This window comes from Habropoda laboriosa, unplaced genomic scaffold (assembly GCF_001263275.1).
Source record: "Habropoda laboriosa isolate 0110345459 unplaced genomic scaffold, ASM126327v1 scaffold214, whole genome shotgun sequence".
Lineage (NCBI taxonomy): Eukaryota > Metazoa > Arthropoda > Insecta > Hymenoptera > Apidae > Habropoda > Habropoda laboriosa.
In genome coordinates this window covers 85,442-94,947 of record NW_017100328.1, presented here as the reverse complement: position 1 = coordinate 94,947, position 9,506 = coordinate 85,442, and positions in this window count along the sequence as shown.

Genomic DNA, 9,506 nt, shown 5'->3' with positions numbered 1-9,506 from the left:
ATTATATATAGTATATATAGGTATACATATATATATTGACTTGTTGCGCAATCTTAAACCACTACCTTGCAATTCCATTAAAGTTTCCGCATCCGTCGTCTGACCTGCAAAAGGAAGACAATGGTAACCTGATGAATCGAATAATCGGAGAGGAATCATTCTCCACCATCCAGACGGTGTGTGGATGTGTACGCGTATATGCGACTGGTCGATACTGGCGTCGGCTGCTGGAAAGCTGTGCATTCCCCTTTTACGCACCACCCCCTGAAATGTCACTTTTCCTCTCTGATCCAACCCTCTCGCCTCGAACCACTCCTAATAATATTGTATAACTATGCATGTAACCTACACGTTGTCATTTAATCAGCAATGCATTCCCCGTGATTAATCAGACAGATAACGAAGGCAGGAGGTACTCCACTAATCAGATTGCCACAGCGACGATACCATTTATTTTTACGATTTACATCAATTTACCAATTAATTTTTAGATGAAATTGAAGCACATTGTGCCGTACGTCGCGTTTTATTTCATTAATACTTCATACCTAATTCAGGAACAAATATTCCTACAAAGGAATGTCTGGAGGAACTATAGTGATCGTGTATGATAATGTACGAGGAAAATCCTTTTCTTATCATATTATCTTCAACGCTTTGAAATTACTAGAAAATATTGAAAGTAAAATATTTTTATAAAAACTTTCGGAAAAAAGGAACATATTTAGGTTGAAAACAACAGTAGCGTATACATTTGTACGAATTTGTGCAAATGGTGGTAGTTTTGCAATATACAAGAGATAACTGATCTATAGATACGGTTAAATAATAGCAGTGATTGATAAAGGAATTTTTATAAAAGTTCTATTTAAAAATTTTGTAAGATCGATTAATTCCTCTTGAAGGTAAAATGTGATGAAAGGAAATAGTGAAGTGAAAGCTTATTTACAATTTTTCAACTAGATGACACAGACGTCTGTTGTCACTTATTTATGATCGATAAATCGAACTAGCAATCGTGAATCTTTCACCATCGTTTCCTTCTCTCTTTAACCCTCTTCAAGCGTTTGAAGTTCTTGAAGACGAGAGAAAGTAAATAGACTGCCGCTACGAATGATTACGTTTATATTGGCGGACACGACCGTAAAAGAAAAGTGGCAGACGTACAATAGAAGCAGTTAATGTGAAATCAATCTAAAACGCATTTACCTCGTTCCCCCATTCGACGTTAAAGGATCTCGTAAGGAGAAAACCTGAGGTCCGTCGTTTTCCACGAACTTTTACAGAATAATAACGTTTAAAATATTGTACGATTATTTTGGACATAAGAGATCAATAATTTATGAGACATCTAACAGCAAAGTTTTGAGGTTAGTTATCTTTTGTTGCGAACCGTTTTTCATAGTGTACACTAAACTGTAGGAATTTACAGTGTATACGTTATTTGAAAATTCTATATTATTTTATATTCTACAATGTTTACAATTATTAGATGCTATTTGCAATTGACAATTAAATTTAGGTTATGCTTTGCTGGTAAATTCCATATGCACTTAAATAGTGTGAGGTATAAATAAGAACACAGTGACTCCATTAGCAATCTCACTAGGCTACACGTTTAGTTCTGTGCAGTAATCGAGATAGAGAGGTTAAAGGTCTTTTAAAACTTTTGACGTTCAATATGTCAAACTATTGACCTCCTATATCTCTAACTAGATATCGTTAGCTTCGGTATTTCAAGTTCTATCAGCTTGAAAAAATTTCTATAAAAATCGGTGTGACGTTTTAAGTACTTCTTCTTATTCATTGCACTTTTACGTCATCATTGTGTAAGATGAAAATGATGCTCGTATTACGATAAACGAGGCAGAGTAGGAATAAACGTTCGCGCCTCGCATAGTAATTCAAGGATTAAAGCTCGAACTTTCTATGAAACCTTCATGAAATCTCTATCGGTAAATTGTTGAGATTTTCCCGATCTAAATGTAACCTCTTTCTAACCAGAAATATACAGATGTAATAAAATTTACAAATTACCGACAGTATTATGACATGTATTAAAAGCAGTTGCAATAATATTGTTTTTAAATCACGCAACGCCATGCATTTCCATTTGAGATAGTAACAAGAAAGGTTTTCTTTACATTGACTTTACCTTTACTCTACATGACTTTACCAACTTTAACGGTTTAACCACAGACGATGTATAGGATAGATCTATTTCCGTCCCGCATCACGGGGGCTCTAGAAGCCCCTTACCATTTTCATGTCATTTCCAACGTTACCGATTCAGTGTAGAATAAGATTACCACCGCAGACGAGGTACAGGATAGACTTTACTTACACGTAATGTATTTTTGTGTCCAACGTTCTAAAATACCGATCGTATAGAAAATCAGAATTTTTGTTATGTACTCTACGATATAAAGCGAGTATAGAAATTATGTACAATACAACCATCCAAGATGGTAAAGTCAATAAATTTAAAACATTCTCCTTTGTTAAATCCGTATGTAAAGATATTTATTGAGTTTACATAATTTTACAATGGAATATTGTTTAAACAATGAGTTTTTTTACAAAAGGAAATGGACGGAGTGTGTGAGGGAGAAATAAATAATCTGTAAAATGCTATAAAACAATACTGGTATATTGTAGCCTTTTGTAAAATAGATTTAGAACACTTATTCTATAATATGTAATTTATTTTTTGTTAAATAAATACATTTCTTCATTTCGTCTGATGTTCCAATCCTTTCTCCGATTTATATGGTATTCTGAAAATTTAATAAAAGTTATAAACAATTTCTCACTAATCTACTGAATGTAATGGTTAATTCAATGCAATATTAATATATTAAACTGTATTATTAAGTTATGGCATACAATAATTTTATTTAAGACTTCCAATAATTTATAAAGAACCATCTAAATTGTTATTTGACAAGAAACACTAATTATTCTATAATTAAGGTAATTGAAAATAACCCAGAAACTTTATTTTACTATCTACATTATTGGTAATGTTAAAGCAATTAAAAATTGCTTATAAGTATCAATTAAATGTAATAAAGATGACGAGGATAGCATTAGCGAAGAGAAATAAGGAAACAAATAGCGGTAGACAAGGATAGGACTAGAGTAATAAGTTAGACAAGGATAGAAATACGGTTAGACAAGGATAGAAAATTTTTCAAACTGAGCAACGCCATCTCGCGTTTGGCTTCACGAACTAACGACTCGTTACTCGGAACACAGAATGTTAACAGAGGTATTAGACAAGGAACGCACTACTGTGCGAGAAGGACAGAGAGAGAACGTTTCCTATTGGCTGACGAGCGTACAAGCTCCACCAATCACAGGCTAAATCAAGTCGGCAAGGGAAACATCATTAATAACTCATTAATTAGAATGATTTTATGAACTTTTAAGATTGAAGAATGTAGTGTGGACCTTTAGCAACATTCACATATAGTTTTTAATGCAGTAGACCCTTTCAATAATTAGTTATTAACAATTTTAGTACGCGATGTCGGGACCGATACTCTTTACGGTTATATACGTTTACGGATTTTCAATAATTTCATAGCTTTCTAATAAATTCCCATGCAACTAACTATATTCATCTGAAAGGCAACTCCATTAGCTACATTCTCATATAATTTTTATTAACATATTCGATTTAATTTAAGAGTTATTAAGCATTATACAGGAGAGTCCCCTATTAATCGTACTCGAGTAGCAGAATGTAGATAAAAGTCCATTCTACATTCTACATACTTGAAAGTGCATAATTAGTTTCGCACTTCTATTGAAATAACGAAAATATGTTACGTTTGAATACGACGGATGTAATACTCACCTAAAAAATGTTTAATAACTCTTAAATTAAATCGTACATGTTAATAAAAATTACATGAGAATGTAGCAAAGGGTGTCGCCTTTCAGATGAATATAGTTAGTTGCATGGGAATTTATTAGAAAGTTATAAAATTATCGAAAAACCGTAAACGTATTATTCCCGTTTACACCCATCGCATTCAAGCGTAACATATTTTCGTTATTTCAATAAAAGTGCGAAACTAATTATGCACTTTCAAGTATGTGGAATGTAGAATGGACTTTTATCTGCATTCTGCAATTAGTTTGGTAGTTGTAAGTTGTGTGGTTTATTAGATATTAGCAATTGTTTATAACAGTTGACTACACTCGAGTACGATGAATAGGGCACTCTCCCGTATAATGCTTAATAACTCTTAAACTAAATCGAATATGTTAATAAAAATTATATGAGAATGTAGCTAATGGAGTTGCCTTTCAGATGAATATAGTTAGTTGCATGGGAATTTATTAGAAAGCTATGAAATTATTGAAAAACCGTAAACGTATTATTCCCGTTTACACCCATCGCACGTACTAAAATTGTTAATAACTAATTATTGAAAGGGTCTACTGCATTAAAAACTATATGTGAAAGTTGCTAAAGGTCCACACTACATTCTTCAATCTTAAAAGTTCACAAAATCATCCTGATTAATGAGTTATTAATGATTTTTCCCTGGCCGACTTGATTTAGCCCGCGATTGGTGGAGCTCGTACGCTCGTCAGCCAATAGGAAACATTCTCTCTCTGTCTTGCTCGCACAGTAGTGCGTTCCTTGTCTAATACCTCTGTTAACATTCTGTGTTCCGAGTAACGAGTCGTTAGTTCGCGCAGCCAAACGCGAGATGGCGTTATTTCTGTCTGAAAAATTTTGTCTTCTTATCTAACTGATTTTTCTAATGCTACCCTTGTCGAACCGTATATCTTTCCTTGTCTTACTCATTTATGTATTGCTAAATGCACACATGGATGAAATATCCTTCGTAGTAAGCACGACTAAATATTAAATATATTGAATTGCGTGGGTTGAATTGTTCACAATCTTTTGACAGCAGTAGAACACGCGCATGTGATGAATCATCTACTAATAAACCATTACGTTACTTTCTTTCTTGTAATTTTATAGTTCTGTTTAATTCTAATTCCAACCACTGCTAATGGAATTACAGACGATGTACAGGATAGACCTTGCACATTATAGAACTTTTCGTCCGGGGCTTTGAGGCCAAGAAAACCCTTACCGTTTTCGTGTCGTTACCAACGTTATCGATTTAGCATAAAATAATATTACAACATTAGGTTACCAATTTTCCTACGAAATATGATAAAGTACCCACTTATGGTAAACAATATGAAAAAAGTATTAATACCCATCGAGTTCATGTACAAAGTAGCAACGATCAACTCAATTAAAACAAACACTTATTCAGTGAAAGTATTTCAGTTCGTTAGACACGAAATCATATAAGGTGATAGCACATACTAGTTCTGTATGTACGTCGTCTCTGATGAAAGATCTATTTTGTATCTCGTCTATGATGATATTTTCAATTTGAACACATTTTTTTCTTCAAGCTTCTAACCATCAGCGGTTGCTGGCAGCACGTGCTTTATACATGTATTAAATATGTACGTTTTTCTTATTGTTAAAAAAACGTATTAACATTTCAAATGGTTTAAAAGTGTTATTATTGATATACTAAATCAGCAATACAAACGAAGTGTGTGTAAAAATTCTTAATTTCTGTCCAAGTATTATTTTCATCGCCTATTTTACAGAAAAAAGAAAAAAACTAATGCGGAACAGTGAATTTTACATGAGATTCGAAGGCCTGATAGAATGAACTCTGATCGTACCATATAAATGGTATATTTGCTTATTTCAAATACTGTATTTAGCAGTTGTAGAAATAAAAATTGAGGTTAGTTGTGTTATCTACATACAGTACGATACAATGTGGTCAAAGAAAAGCAATGAACGTAACCTAACAATACTATAAAACGAACGTTTATGATATGTTAAATATTCTTCTTGCTTATTTTGTTGGAATAAAATTTCTGTTATTTATACGTATATTATACATTTCAATATTTAAAAATAATATAAATAATTCATTCTTCAAAGCAGCGTATTTTGTAGCACATAAATAAATTATGTGTGGATTTAGAATACACTGTTCTTAATAAATCAAATATGTTAGAATACGAAACATTTAGAAAGTAACAATAGGAATGCAAAAAATAAAAACGTAATAGAATTATTCGTGCGATGTTTTCCTCGTACCTTCAACTACTGTAGCTCGTCTACATTAAATACATGCTAATAAATTCGTAGGAATAGTAGGCACTTGCGTGTTCCGCATACAAAATTCATTTAAATAAGTATTACTTCAGGTCGAAGCTGTTTTACGAGACATAAAGTAAAATGTACAGCAGTACACGAATATCGAATACCGCCGAGCATAAGTGTCAAACATTTATTCGATGAATTTCATCGTGTTGTATTATGCATTCCTTTAAACGCTATAACAGGCGTATCGTCCATAGAGTATACACATAGAAGTACAATTCTTTTTTGTAGAGATATCAAATTTCTCTTTCTACGGGGAATTCATACAGAAATGCAATTTAATTTAGAAATTCTGGAAATTGCATTTATTACCACTAATAAATTTCTACCGCTTTAGAGAATGTACATAGAGATAAAATTTTTTTCTATAAAAATATAAAATTTCTGTTTCCCTAGAGAATGCACATAGAAATGAAAATTAATTTAGAAATTCTGAAAACTGAATTAATTACTTCTATTAAACGCATTTCTATTGTTTTTAATAAACTACCACTTTTTAATTGCATATTATAAAAACTTTTGCTCCTCTGTCAGTTTTCGATAAATATTTTCCAATTGTACCGTGTAGATATATTAGTAAAAAAATTATAATTTGCATTATGGAAAAGGGATGAAACTACGGTATGCTTATCTATTACCTCTTCTTTCGGTAATAGATTTTTTATTTACCTCTCCGTTGTCACACGTTTTCAATCTAATCTTTAAGTGGCTGGTGTTCAAAAAATAGCAGCGATATTGATTCGAAAACATTTGGGAACGTAGCTTGAATATCGTAGAATATGCTTTGATAAAAAAAAGTTAACAAACGAAGTGACATCATTCTCAAAAAAAATGTTCTTTTAAGTGAATGTTCCGAAAAATGTCACTTTTATGAAAAAAAAGCTCCAACGTTTTTGTTTTTTAGGTTAAAATTGTGACAATGGAGGGTTAAATTGATAATTTCATAATAAGTGATGCTCTATTGATAACATTTGATAATATCGATACATGTACCGATAATATAATTGGTAATGTAGTTTTCTCTTGATTTTTCATAAAAGTGATAATTGTTAGTTTTTCTTTCTACACAAGTAGATATTGTTTCATTACACATTACATAATACAGTTAACTAATATTAAGAAACAATATACATTAATTATATATTAATCTCATTTGCAAAACAAACTCAGTGTTTGCATCAAAAGACCATCTCCAAATTGATAAATAAACAAAAAAAAGAAAATTACACACAAATATACAAAAACACATAAGCATGACCCAACGTGTAACAAACTATATGTATGCACTCTTAAAAATCTCACACGTGCGATGAAAAAATAGAACAATTTGGTTATTTTAAAATAGTAACGAGTCAAAGATCTTTAACACTGTTACTCTAATTTATGGACGAATTTCATTTCGCTCTAATAATAATGCCCTAAGTGTATAATTATTCAACAACACTTTCGTTACGTTACGTGACGCAATGAACGGCAAATAATTTCTATGAATCATGTAAACCTACTCTTAACTTACCATATTATTCTTTATCGAATATATCTACGAAAAAAGGGGAAAAGAAAGGAAAAATCTCCGAGTGACAATTAAAACGTAGCACGTGTCCGTCGATAAAGAAAATTTCTATACAAAGATTCACGTAATAAAAACTCGTTTGCTAAAATACTTTTCCATTGTGAATCGGCGAAAGAATTGCTGTACAAACCCTCGAGACGAGTCGAGGATCGTCAATGGCGGCCTTGGCCTCTGAGGTTAGCACATAGCGCAAGACACTGAGCACGCGATCCAAAATGTATAGGCCAACTGCAAGGAAATCGCTGCGACAAAACCCCTAGTCGTCCCGTGTGTATATATACACACACACATGCGCGCGCGCACACAGAGAAACTGGTTAGAATTTATGCCCTTTCGAGCTCAATCGCACGTTACAATTTGCACTTACAGATCGCTGACTACCTCTTAAATTTCTCAATGCCGGGCTTTCTCGCTCCTTGAATTGGTCACGGTTATCCATCGCGATATCAAGCATGATTTTCTCATACGAGATATACATCTTTATCTAATCGGACGTTGAAATTGTACGTGAAATTACCGTGCGACGTGTGGTACGCTCCCGTCGTCCTACCTTATTAACCCCGTGTTCTTCAACTTTCTTTTCCGCTTTTACACGATCAGACGTATTTCTGAACATTCGTGCAATTTCTTTTGCGTAAAAAGCGGTTTTATTGTTTCGCAAGTTTGAGGAATGGTTGCAAAGAACGTGTGAAATGTGGAGTAAAGGCACGAAAGAAATTGGAGGGAATTTGATTTTGCCATTCTCTCAGCTGAGATTTATGAGATCTTGCTTTATCTTTGTGTCTTATACGAAATTAATTTATTGCTTTAAATAACGCTAATTAATCTCTAGTACAAAGTGGTTGAGTATCGGTAAAGTAATACTTCCTCTCGTCTGATTTCGTGCTTAATTCTTAGTTTAATATCTTGAAACAGTTTATGGTAAATATTGATAAATAAGGAAATGACTTTTTAAGTAAGAAAAATTTTAACGAATTATAAACTTTTATTTCTTGAATAAAACTTATATCAACAGTTAATATTTATTTAACAGTTACAGTTTTTTATTAAATACGGTCTTTATGCCTGTAGAAATAACACCTTTGTTCAGTTATTCGTATCTTTTCTTACTCGAAAAAATGATTTCCTTATTGAATATTTATTAACGCTTACTGATCGTTTTCTAAGAAATTAAACTAAGAATTGAATAAAAGTGTAGTGGTGGCTAAACCGTCACTATTAACAATTAATACGTATTTTTCAAACATGACCTTTACGCCTATAGAGATGATAAATGAATTTATATTTAACATCGGTGCCATATCTACATTTGCAATCATTTACAAAATATGCAAAGTGTAGAAAAATACAGCTGTCACATTGTACTTCGTGCAAATAAATTAAGCACTGCTCGATATAACGAGACAGAGAAAATATCCGAGGAGCGTGCAATAAAAGAAAAAAAAGAAAAGTTGGATTCGCGGCCATTTTGACTATTTCACAAGATTAAAGTCACACGTTGAAGAACTTTCGAATATCGTGTCGACGATCTCAACGGCAATGTCACTTCCTGATCGCACGAATGGCTTCTAACCCATTTCACGAAGAAAGAAGCCAGGTCGAGCCTCTATCAGCTGTCCATCTGGTTGGCGTTTGACCTTTCGCATCCTTCTACAATCCACCACTAACGAATGGAATGAACAATGTGACTGATAGCGAACC